Consider the following 13,519-nt stretch of genomic DNA (forward strand, 5'->3'; position numbering starts at 1 on the left):
CCAAACTTTTCACCAAATATTGATTTAAGAGGTCCGACCGTGACTTCGTCCGCGGCAATTATGAATTTTAAAAAAGGTCCGAAATAATCCACATTTTTTTGTTCTTTTAATACAACGCTATTTTCGTTTTGGCAAAAATCGTTTATAATCCAACCCAAATATCCCTACCTACATACACTCAGTTAAACGTAGTAGGTACCTACTACAAATACGTTGGACAATATAACAATATGAAAGGACCAGTAAGTACCTATTGCTGGATGTAAAGCTTCGCGTCGTCGTGTCACATTAAAATATGTAAACGGCTTCGCAGAAACTACTTGAATTTTTAATGTCGCTTCGCATTGATAAACCTGATTGCTATTGCAAATTAATTTACAAATAGTGACGCCCGGACTCGGTGAATAAATTGTTTAATAACACCCGGGATTGAATTCACCCCAGTCACCCAAGTTTCGGGCGCACCAGTCTAAATTATGTATTACTACATTAAAGTTAGTGTACAAAGTGGGTTACGTACTGTCGTAGCCTTTACCGTCCATTCGTACGTTGGCGGCGCTTCAAATAGAGGCCGATTCAACCTCCGAATTTTGAATTCAACTGCAAATGTGCGGAACATTTGACGACATTGTTAGAATTTATTGTTAAAGTCGAAGGAAGATGCCGACGCCGAATAGCTATGGACGGAGGATTTGTGCGACTTCCTCACACGAACTCGCTGCGTCGCCGCGAGAGCATCAATTCTTATGGAAATCTTACATATTCCTCATACTGATGGATTCGGAACTAAATCGTTCGATCACGAAGCGTATATTTACACACGTAACAACATGAACCTACATTTTAGTTACAAAGTTGATTTAGAGAAAATGTGATAAAACAAAAAAATGGTTTGCTGAACTGAACAATGTTGTTCAAAAACTCTAGTTAAGGAAAAGTAAATGATAAAAATACTGGCGTAGGTCAAATCCAATTAAGTCCTTCTTTAGTGCCGGTTCCCTTGTAGGTAGTAGCCTAGTTGCAAGTGACTTTTTCTCTAAACTGTTACTAAAAGTTGTTTTAGTAAGCACTATCAAAATGAGTAGAGATAAGTAACTCAAAACTTGCGTAATTAATACATACATCTTCTCATCTTCAAATTAGAAAAATTAAGAAAAAACATGCAAAGTAAGTCAATCAATTACAGGGTGTCATTATACAAATCCATCAGCAATGAACTGATACCAGTTTTTTGATGTACGATTACTCAAAACTTAATAAACTCTTCTCCAAATCTTCTTAAGAAGAAACAAGACTTCGCAAAGCAAGTCAATTAATCACGGACCTTTCCACAAAACGAGCAACAATGAACCGATATCATAGCGTAAGGAGATTACGCGGCGAGATTACGTCGATGTAACTAAGATGCGATATCCCAGCGGGCAATCATTTCCTATTGCGCTTGATTGACAGCGTTTGGCAAGAAAAGGATCATGCCACTCGTGCGCGTTGTCACGGGATGGCTAGCGATGGGGCTGTAACGTTTTGAATGCAAACCGTTTAAGGATTTATGCCTAAATAAGACTTTGAGAATATTTGAAATTTTGTTGGTGCTTTATGCTCCTTACTATAAAACCAGTGGCCGTGGTCTAGAATTCAGTAAGACACTAAAATTATCTGTTTCATAACCACTTTCCTGAGTATTAATTTATATTATGTGATTATACGATGATTTTAATTTTGTTCCAGATCTATATCGACACTATTATTGTGACCAAGTAAAATAATGGAAAGTGACGGTTTTGGTATAAATGGTTACAAGAAAGACACCAAAAGTTTCATTACAATCGCATCAAAAGTATACGTTAAAAGTTGCCAATATTATTTTGAACAAGCTCATTGAGTCAAATGTATCTTCTCGACATCAATTAAAGTGCGTCCCATCACTACCCTAAAAAGGTTTTATGTGCGGGCTAATCTGGCCTCGGAGGTTGATCGTCATTAATTAGGGCGGCGCGCTGCCTCCGCGGTTTTTGTGGCCCGATTGACGTATGTCCCAGCCGAACGGGTTTGCAGGGGCCGGTGCGTCTTGAGCTTGAGGCCGCGCTGCGATGGCCGAGTTTCTTGGGGCGAGTGAATTAGGCAGATTAGATATGCTGAAATGGTTTGTTATGCTTTGAATGTTATAGAGATATTCAAAATATCATGTGGTCATAGCACAGAATAAATAATAGTAGTACCACAGGTAGTACCTACAGAAGGATTACTCCGCAAGACGATTTAAATAAATGCGAGTCTTGCTACCACGCGATACAGTGTAATTCAGCTCGCACAGCACTACGTACCTACAATTTTATTCACCTACAAGTTTTGTCTCTTTCTATCGCGTGTCTCTGAACTCTTCTTACGCTGTTAGGGTTGCTATGCTGTCTAGTGAAAAAATAGAATTAATATACCGCGCGGAGTGAGCCAGGCCTGGTCATAGTAAGAACCAAGTTATATGTATAGTGTGGTACAGTCGATAGCACATGAATCTACATATTTATCTCCATACTCGTACATGTATCCTCTTTTAATTATTGTACAGGTGACGCGAAGAGGGTAATAAAAACTAAGGTTAAACCAGAAATTACAACTCCTTTATTTTCTGTTACCTTACGTGTTTAATACCTGCCTTTATAACATTACCTATGTGTCTCAGTCAAATTGCCAGCTACATCCGCTTCAAAAATATTTTTCATGAATTCGTCTGACTGCGCATTTCCGAGAATCCAAACGTTTTTACAAATATAAAATGAAAATATAAACACCCATAATACTCTGAGAGAAATAGCAACTGTGTGATGCTTTTTTATCGTCAGAAATAAATCCAATTAATTATGCAGTCTCAAATTTTATTAGCATCAATATTTAGCTATTTATTACCTACTTACTTTAATCGTTATGTTTTAATATGCATATTTAGGCTACAACGGTTTGTGTCTCAGTATTTCATAAACTAAAAAATAACAGTTGAAAATAAATCTTATCATGAGAAACATTTCTAATGCGTGATCGTAGCATTAAGTGCATGAGCTTTGCTACGAATATTCGTAGGCTACGCCGTAGCAACGCTACGATAGTTGCGCCTACGCCGTCTCTACGACTAGGTGTACTTTCTTTTTCGACTCTTGAAAAGTAGAACATAAACTAACGTAATGTCTGTTATTTTTATAAAAGTTATAAGTAGGTATCTCTTTTTTAGATAAACTGTGATTAAAGAATGACAAATTGTTGTCATCATATTTTAATAGAATTCTACTAATAATTATTTAGGTAGGGTACGTAAATACTCTTAACGTAATATTATTTCTGAAATCGGCCAAAACTCACAGTTATTCACAGCAAGCAAAAATCGGGAAGAGGCTCAAAAGTATTACAAAGAATTGCTTCGATTTAGATATATTTATCCGAGAATCTGATAAATGTTATCACATAAAAGGTGCACAAACTTATGTCTACAAGCAGACGGAGTATTGTGGCTCTGAGAGACCTGAATAATGCGCGATGTTTTCTATTGATTGGGGCTATTTTCAGTATCAGTTCACCGGCGCCCTCGTTTATTTCACGGGCCTACTCTAGCGGGAAAAATTGGGACGCTCCTGTATTAATTCAATAATGATGCGAGCTTGACGTCGTGAGTGTGTTGAGATGTAGCCAGAGAAAAATAAATGTAATAATCGTGTTAATATGAGCGATATTTACTTTGAGAACTTGTTCGTGTGGTACGTTATTATTTACGAGTATGAACTGTGTACCAAAACATACATTACTTAGTTATAAATATTATTTTAATGTAACAACACAGACTTTTTCGTTCGTTCGTTCTTTATAAAGACGTCCACTGCTGGACAAAAGCTTCCCACAAGGATTTCCACGAAGACTGATTCTGCGCCGCTCGCGTCCAGGCACCTCCCGCGACCTTCACCAGATCGTCGGGCCACCTAGTGGGGGGCCTGCCCACGCTACGTTTTCCGGCTCGTGGTCGCCACTCAAGAACTTTCCTGCCCCAGCGGCCATCAGCTCTACGAGCTATGTGCCCCGCTCACTGCCACTTGATTTTAGCGATTCTGCGGGCTATGTCAGTCACTCTGGTTCTCCTACGAATCTCCTCATTTCTGATTCGATCACGCAGGGAAACTCCGAGCATAGCACGCTCCACAACAACAACACAGACTTTTTACTGAATACAAAATAAGTAACTGTAAAACAATTTATGTTAAAGACAGTCATATAAGGTACTACGAAGCAATCGTTTCCAGAGAACAGAGAGTGTGTTAGGGGGAAGTAATTTGAAAGTTCAATAAATATTGATTAATGTTATGTAAGTCTTCTTATATTGAACACGTGTAAAAGCAGTTTCGGGCATTATTGCGAGAGTAATGAAATGAAGAATATCATGTTGTTTTATGTATGAACGTAGTAGAGATTTCATTGAATCGTAAAATGTTAAGTGATATACGATATCGGGGAAAAAAGATTTTTATTTTTTGTTCAACTGTTGCCTCGGGACCACAGTTAAATATTTGGCTTTTACCCGTCAACATGTTGTGTTTATAAAATAAAATGTTTCAACAATCACACTCAGTACAGTTTGTAATTGAGGGAACAGATGAATAAAAAAAATGTACAATTATTTTACGTATGAAAAAATTGATTAATTGCTACATTGCCATATTTAGACCTATCAAAAGCTCGAATCTACGAGTATTATTGATTTATATTTGTGGTCATTTTGTTATAAGTACAACATCTTGTAAGAAGTAAATAAATAAATAAGTGATTTATAAATCAAGTATACTGCGTAAAACTGAGAAAGTGAACTTTTTTAATTTATAATTAAGATTATAGGAAAAGCTTCGCTATTTCCGGATGTATTCAACGAAACTTCCTGCATGGCAACATGGATAAACAAAAAGACATGCGGGTTGTGTACATGAGCATTTAACGTGGCCGTGATGCTACTGCTAGTACATACCAGTTGGTCAATACGCGAATTTCCTGGAATGTCATGTGTTTGCGGCTTTATTTTTCCCATATTCATATGTGTATCCTACTATTTGATAATCCTCATACGATAGTGCAAACACTGGATTGTTATGCAGTTGTAATAGTATCTATTTTGTAACGAAATGCTTAATATGTTCTGAGGGTTTATTCCGTGGAAAACAGATAGATGACATATAAATCTTCCAATTTGAATAAAGAATCTCCCTTTGTATTTGTTTTTTTGCGATATTGGGGCTGATGACCTGAAATACAAGCTTCTTTTAACTTAGTTTAAGCATCAGTCTCCCAAAATATTCAATTTTACAATAAACTAGATTTTTGTAATAATAATGTAATGGTTGTTTTAGTGAGAAAATAAACCATTTTTATTATTCATTTATTTTATAATTCAATAACGGCTGAGGTTTCATTTGGCCATAATAGATGAAATTGACAAGAAGACAGGGTGGAACGTTAGGTACCCAATTACACGCTGGACCGAGACGACCTGAGAAAGGTCCATGATTGGACCGGACAGGTAACTAAAAGCCTAAACCTGTATTCAACAATGGACGTCATACTATTGAATCTAATAATTAAAGATTTCGAAAACTAGGTAGATGGAAACTTGTAAGTGTGTTGTAATAGGTATCAAAATAGGTTTTTTATTTGTTTTTTGATGCCTGCGCAAATATTGGGCTTAAAAAGGTGTCATTCAATGCATTACTTGGTTCTAGACCAAATCAAATTCGTAACAGCCACATCGTTCTTGTACAAAAACGGGTCCTACACCCACTTAAACTAATAAGAATTAAATTTGTTTTTTCGTTTTTTTTTGTCCTGCCCTGCCTGCCTACCTGCCCAAATATTTTGCTTAAAAATGTGTCAACGCATTTCTTGGTTCTAGACCAAATCCCATTCGTAACAGCCACATCGTTCTTGTACAAAAACGGGTCCTGCCCCACTTAATTCCAATCACGTATCGGCCCGAGCAATGACAGTGTAAACACATGTGTTACAGTCAAACTAGTGGGCCGCATCGCCGAGGAATGTTATAAGGACTGGCTGAAGGAGTGTCTCCAACAGGTTATTTATTGGTACATTTTTGAATGTCCTTTATTGTAAAAGGACAAAATATATTTTCTGAAGTAGAAAATTCGTCATTTAGCTACGCCCGTATTCACGAACGATGCATGCTTAAGTGAAACAGCAAATCGAACGCACAGCGTTGAATAAAGCTCTGTGATTGGTCCGTGTGTAACTCTGTGCGTCCACGCCCACTGTAAGACCTCATAGTTATGTTTGTGAATATGGGCTTTTTATTGTTTCCAAGAAATCGGCTGAGCTCCAGCATTTAAAGATTGATTCGCGTGGGAGTATTTAAGCTCCCGCTTTCTAGAACCGCTAATCTCTATTACAAAAGTAGAATATTAAAACAATATGTAATTTAATCAATAGACATTAAACATTAGGTGAGATCGTGGTCAAATTCATATCTGTTTTAATTCGTAGTTGATTAAAAAGTGTAGTAAGATGTCCACGAATGTCCAAAATAATATGAATGAACTTATTTTGAACATTTCCCGCAGTAAAACCCCAATTTCACCTACGTACACCCGATGTATATCTACCTATATTTAAATAATAAATCAGGAAAGTCGGCAAGGTATCACGGGTTGCGTCTAAGTACCCTGACGGGTCGTCACGCGTCCTAAAAATACGATAAGGAAGCCATCAAGCAGTTGCCTATCGGTCCGGCAAACATAGGGCCGACCGTTCATGAATAGTTAAAAGGTGGGATTTGATAAAGCCACGTGCACATTCAATTACAAACCAGGTAGGAACTTATTTATATAAGTCGGAGAGTCGTCTGCGGTAGTGAGATGATACTCGGATATTTGTTACTTCGTGCAGATGTTGCTAAAAGAATCAGTTATACTTAGTTCTTTAGGTGTCCGTGTGAGCTAAGGTTTATTGTGGCCAAGGCATGCGCTCTGTGAGTTTCGGCGTTACGGAGGCACAGTGGCGAGGAGACCCGCGCCGAGTCGCGACGCGCCGCGCCACGTTAGACGCGCGCACGTTACTTACGTAAGTCGACGCCGGTAAAATAAATAATAAACTACAATGAAACTGATACGTGTGCTTTGTAATTTTTCACCACACCCGACTAAACGCGGTTGAACTGGGTAAATGAAAGTGAGCAATCATAAGTGGGTGAACACATGGTTTGTGTTTGTTTGACATTTTAGTGCTGAAACTGGTGATAGTAACTTGTGATGTTAAGGTAAGAGTTTGATGTATCATAAGTTATTTATTTTTAAATATAAAAAAAGCCTCGTAAATTATAGATTTCAACTCGACTTTACAAGTTGAATCCAATCAATCTACGAGTGCCATTATCATGCATTTACATTAAAAACCTTTTCTTCACATACGAGTGTCTTTACGAATCTTTCATTTAGGTACATAAAAGTTTTTTTCTACATACATTTTTATCTCCTCTGATAATTTCACGATTTTCATTTATTATTTATGATTTTTAATTACATTAACATTTGCCTCTGCATCTACAAACGATCGCAATCGAGTCTAATAAACGTCTTCATCTCACGACTCAAGCAAGTGGTTACTGGGGCTTGTTTTGTCGCTTCTAATCTCGGGCAAGCCTATTGTTGTTGGAGGCACAATTCGGATGTATACGTCAAATTGTAAGGACAAAGATCCTAAGATATTTGGTACTGCTGATGGAGTGATTCATATAAGTGAGACAACTGTGTTGGTCAATAGAAGGCAAGCTGCTACTAAATGTACTGTTACCTGACGAATAAAAGCTACTATTTAATTACTAAATAATACCTAATTAACATAATCGGGTCAGATATTACAATAATGTTTACTTAACCATTGAGAAATTGTCATTTACAAAAACTAAAAGCCTGAAAAAACACTAAACTTCAAAGTGAAATATTTGAATTTGAAAAAAACAAAAACAAATTGGAAGTGAAACTCTACCTAAGCCTATACAAAAATTATATATAATAACTCATTGGATATTAATACGCTTATTAATTTAATAGGGAGTTGATTATTCAAAGAATCCTGTTTTGAAATATTACCCGAGATAATAGGGTTGGATCTCAAAGCGTGCGTAGAATCACTCCCAGGAGGTAAAATGTTCAGTGGTTCACAAAATTTGAAATGTGGGAACTTTATTTACATTTCTATAATGACCTTTTTGGGAAATTCTAATGTGCATACGAGTCTGAATCCAGTTCCTAAAACAATGTTTCACTTGGCATATAGGCTGCATATTCCAGCGTTTTTATGAACCTAGGTTTTGGCGAAAATTCAAAGGCTTGCTCGAGCTCAGAATTAACAATCCTATTTAAGTTTCGTGCTAGAGAACATTGCATGTTGGCAATGTTAATAAAATTGCAAAAGTAATTTCAAACAACCCCAGAATCTATAGCAGTGAACCATAAGTTATTAGTTCGTTTTGTTTTCAAGTCAACTGAACTTTTCTCGTGGGAAAAATAGAACCATAACACGCTACTTTCTTTAGAAGTAATAACAAAGTGTCCAAGGAAAATACGTACGAGTATACCCTACGACAACGTCTAGTCAGGAAGACAAAAGTATAGGTAAGCCCATCTCTAGAAGTTTATAAAAAAAAGTTGCATTTTGCAAAGAATCGTGGCAATTTTTTTTACACAAAATGATGATTTTTATACATGAAAGTATTTTTAAATATTTTTAAGATTACGAAAATAATGACATTTAAAAATCGGTGCCATATTTCGAGCGATCACAAACTTTAATCTAGAGTAGTAAGATGCTTGAGAGTCGTTTTATAAATTAGGTACAGAGAAAACAAACGCAACGTACTTTGTATTTCACCATGTCAACTTTAGGTTATTTTGTTCATTATTTAGTAAGTGTTTATTTACCTATATTCGAAGAAATATGTAGGTCAATAATGATTTTCGTATTTAATTAATTTTTTTTTAGAAAAGCGATGGTAATATCAATTTAAGAGATTAACATTACGTAGAATGATTATTGTTTTGTCTGTATTTTTTATTGCTGTAGGAATTTCTTTACAGATTTTTAAGATCACAATTTTTTTGGCACATTTTTTTATTGTCTTTTGGAGTAATTGTATATCAAAGGTATCTGTGACGACGGATGATCTATGAATTCGAACTTTTACTATTAAGAGTTCTTCAATCTAATGCAGTCTACACATCAACCCGCCGACCCGACAAAAAGTCATAGAGAGTATAAGTCTTCAACATAAATTTATTTTGAAATAAGCCGTCGATACCAAGCCGCCGGGTTTCTTTTAGAGGTTCTGCTAAATCTTTATGTATACAAAACCTTCGTTTTCCACAGTGTGGCCTCTTGAAGGGAACGCACATGAGTCCTTTTACCTACTGAAAAAGTCTTAGGCGCTTATTACAAAAAGTTAAAGTTTAAACGCCCGTTGAACACTTATTTAAATTGTCCATTAGCATTTAAATGTCATTTTAAACCAATGTTCAACGAGTGTTCAACTTTTTGTATTAGGCTGAGTTGCACCATCTTACTTTGACTTTGACAAACGTCAAAAATCGGTTAAACTCCATACAAAAAGCACCGGTTATCGTTAAAGTTACGGTCAAAGTTAGGTGGTGTAACTCAGCCTTGGATTTTAGCGTAGTCCAGGCTATCACAACCATTGGGTTCCGAAAATTAAAACTTTTTGTGCACATATTAGTGGAATTCCGCATGCAAGCAAATAAATGAATTTGTAACATAAAGTCAACTTTGAAACCAGAGTTAGCCGACTTTGTTTCTAATGTATTATGCTCTGAATAGCAAAGCTCTGTTTTGGTATGCGGTTTTGGTTGTTTTGTTCTACACAATACAATGTTCTACCCACTGAGTGCGTCCACGTTCGCGATTCCTGGACCCTGACCTGACCCCGGTAACGCAGGTGGCAGGCAGGTGACTGAAGCTCAGTGCGAGCATTGCGACTCATTTAAATTTAATCATATCATTTACCACACAAACATGTCCTCAGATGACGAGTTTGGCTTTGGTTCGCCAATTTCTGGCTCTCCCTCACCGACACCGTCCAAGGCAAAAGCCGCCCCACCAAAATCTACTAAGAAAACTTCTGGCAAGCCGGTTATTCTTCCACCTTCCAAGGCAACAAATAGCTTGGAACGTGCAATTGAATTAATCGACCGAATAAAATGGGCTGTGGATGAAAGCCACAATCTTAGATTAGATCTAAAAGACACGATCTTGCTATGCACGGATGAGTTAACTAGAGTCATTAATCGTAAAGATTCAGGACTCCCAACTGATGGCATAACACCTACTGTCACTCTAGATCCCGTGGAAACCGTTGCGGCTGTGCGTCAGGCTGTTCGGGAGGAGATGGCGAAATTTAAACCTCCTACTCCACCCCCGGTCTCTGCTTCGAAATCTACAAACGCTCAGCCTACATATGCTCAAATGGCGGCTCAGCCTGGCGCCCCTAAAAGACCACCCAGTAGGCACGCGATAGTTATAGAAAAGAAAGGGACTCCTGCCAAAAATGCTACAGAGATGGGTGATGTCTGGCGCAGGGGAATCTCTTTCCGTACGACTGCATACGCCCCTGCGCGAGTACAACCCATCTCTAACAATCGACTACGTGTAGAATTCGACACTAGGGCGCAGCGTGACGAAACCGTCACCAGACTCACTAGCAGCCCGTCTCTTAAGGCCACACCGCTGAATAAGCTCAAACCGATGGTGATTCTCAAAGGTGTATCTCGCCAGACACCTAAAGAAGAGATATGCAATATTATCTCACAACAAAATCCTACCATATCGGAGGCTAGTAATGATCCCTCAGTAGACATGAAACTTAGCAGGGTGTCCACATTCTGGAAAGTCAGGGAAAATCAGGGAAAAGTCAGGGAAGCTCATAGCAGTCAGGGAAAGTCAGTGAAATAGAGGGGTCACCTGGAAAGTCAGGGAAACATTGAGATTTTGTCTACCAAAACACTGTTTGTCTCCCGAAATTTCCCAGTGATTGTAAAATGAGGGATTTAATTAATTTATGCTCTAGAAAGACCTTTGATCTTGACTATCGAAGCATTTTTTTTTTCAGGTTTGGAGTGATCTACATTATGACTTTGTTTTTAGTCATAATTATATTACTCCTTTTTAAGTTTTTTTATCTAATGAAGTGGATTGATCTAAATTATGACATAATTTTGTTCATAATTAGATTACTTTCATATAGTTTTTTTTTTTCAGGATTAGAGTGATCTATGTTATGATTTTTTTTGTCATAACTAGATTACTCCTTTTTGTTTTAATAGTTGTACTTTTTTGTTTCAGTAAAATGATATATTTTCTATTGTCGATGTGAAAGTGCAACTTATAACTTATGTTTATTTTTATTTTTTTATAATTATTTATTGATTTGATTATTGAGTGCAGACTAGTGAGCAGTTCACTGTGAGTGCTATTAATACAGGGTGGAAACGATAAGTGATCTCATTCGATTATTTCTAAACTACACAAGATATCGAAAAACTGCTTACTGATCTTGAAAGTGCTTCACGAGCTCTTTCAAACGATATCAGTAATAGGTTACAGAATTAACTGGATCTATCCGAAAAGTCAACGTGTTCCAAAATTCAAGGATAAGCCGGCGCCGCAGGATGGACGTAGTCATGACTACTTTAGGAAAAATAAGAAAAAAAATCTATCTCAATTATTTTTTAAGTTACACAATAAATTACGAAATTCTTCGAATATTGACACCCCTTATGACATTTTACATTACCACGACCACCATTTTTCAAATATTTCTGTTTTTTTGTTTGTATCGGCAACTTAAGTAGTGTTGCTGTCCACCCCAACTCTTAAAACCCCCAGAATCCTTGCAGTTTTTACACAAAAGTTAATCAAAATATTTTATTTCCTTAAAATTTTGAACGATTTTTACTTTCACTCCACTTTTACTTATCGTTTTGTAAAAAAAAAAGGTATGAACACTACTGCGGCAAGTTTTTTATAAAGTTGACGCAACTATCCAAGATTCCAAAATGGTATAATACTCTAAGAAGTCTAGTCGCAAAAAAGATATGCGTACAAGCACTTCGCTTGTTAGTTAGTATGGGATAAATCTTGCAACTGAATTTAAAACCAGTTCTCCTCAACCGATTGAGCTGAAATTTGGTATACTTATGTAAGTACGATGAAAATGCAATATTATGGTACCATTGAGCTGAAACTGGAGGTGGCCACAGGAACTTCTAAACGAAACGGCGGAATTGCATCTAGTTTGGGTTCGTTGGATTTGTCTTTTAGAGCACTTTAGTGCTAGATGATGTCCAGGGTCCTGATGATGAAGTCAATTATAATTTTCAAACGAAGTCAAGCTTGTTTTTAAAAAAGTTTTTTTTTATTACAACTTTATTTTAAACTTTTTAGTTGTTTCTCAATCTCATGGCCTAAGTGCTCGGGAAGACAAATCCAACGAACCCAAACTCGATAAGCTTCCGCCGTTTCGTTTAGGACTTCCTATGGCCAGCTCCTGCCACCTCTTGACTTCATCATCAGGACCCTGGACATCATCTAGCACTAAAGTGCTCGAAAAGACAAGTCCAACGAACCCAAACTAGATGCAATTACGCCGTTTCGTTAAGAGTTCCTATCTCAATGTCTCTCTGACTCTGACTCCATCCAGCTCAATGGTACCATAATATTGCATTGTCATCGTACTTACACAAGTATACCAAATTTCAGCTCAATTGATTAAGGAGAACTGGTTTTAAATTCAGTTGTAAGATTTATCCCATACTAACTTACAAGCGAAGTGCTTGTAAAAATGGTACGCATATCTTTTTTGCGACTAGGTTTCTTAGAGTACCATTTTGGAATCTTGGATAGTTGCGTCAACTTTAAAAAAACTTGCCGCAGTAGTGTTCATACTTTTTTTTTACAAAACGATGAGTAAAAGTGGAGTGAAAGTAAAAATCGTTCAAAATTTTAAGGAAATAAAATATTTTGATTAACTTTTGTGTAAAAACTGCAAGGATTCTGGGGGTTTTAAGAGTTGGGGTGAACAGCAGCACTACTTTAAGTTGCCGATATAAACAGAAAACCAGGAATAATTGAAAAATTGTGGTCGTGGTAATGTAAAATATCATAAGGGGTGTCAATTTTCGTTGAATTTCATAATTTATTGTGTAAGTAAAAAAATAATTGAGATAGATTTTTTTCCTTATTTTTCCTAAAGTAGTCATGACTATGTCCATCCTGTGGCGTCGGCTTATCCTTGAATTTTGGGACACGTTGTATACATAGTTGGTCAGGGAATTTTGAAAAAATTGTCAGGGAAAGTCAGGGAAAAGTCAGGGAATTTTTTCGAACATTTGCAGTGGACACCCTGCTTAGGTTTGTTCGGGACAGTCGAAAGAATCAATCTCTCTACAATGCCGTGCTGATGGTTACGCCATCCATT

General features: G+C 36.9%; 2 protein-coding genes across 2 annotated transcripts in view; one reads left to right on the forward strand and one right to left on the reverse strand.

Annotated features, from left to right (window-relative positions):
• LOC135072802 (mitochondrial ribonuclease P protein 1 homolog) overlaps positions 1-13,519 on the reverse strand; it is a 304,546-nt gene that overhangs the window by 192,490 nt on the left and 98,537 nt on the right. The gene's annotated exons all lie outside the window — the stretch shown is intronic.
• LOC135072818 (keratin-associated protein 10-5-like) overlaps positions 7,054-13,519 on the forward strand; it is a 32,275-nt gene continuing 25,809 nt past the window's right edge. The window contains exon 1 of the transcript XR_010257493.1: positions 7,054-7,291. The gene's annotated coding sequence lies outside the window, so the exon portion shown is untranslated. The remainder of the gene's footprint in view (positions 7,292-13,519) is intronic.

The sequence above is a fragment of the Ostrinia nubilalis genome, chromosome 1 (assembly GCF_963855985.1).
Source record: "Ostrinia nubilalis chromosome 1, ilOstNubi1.1, whole genome shotgun sequence".
NCBI classification, from domain to species: Eukaryota; Metazoa; Arthropoda; class Insecta; order Lepidoptera; family Crambidae; genus Ostrinia; species Ostrinia nubilalis.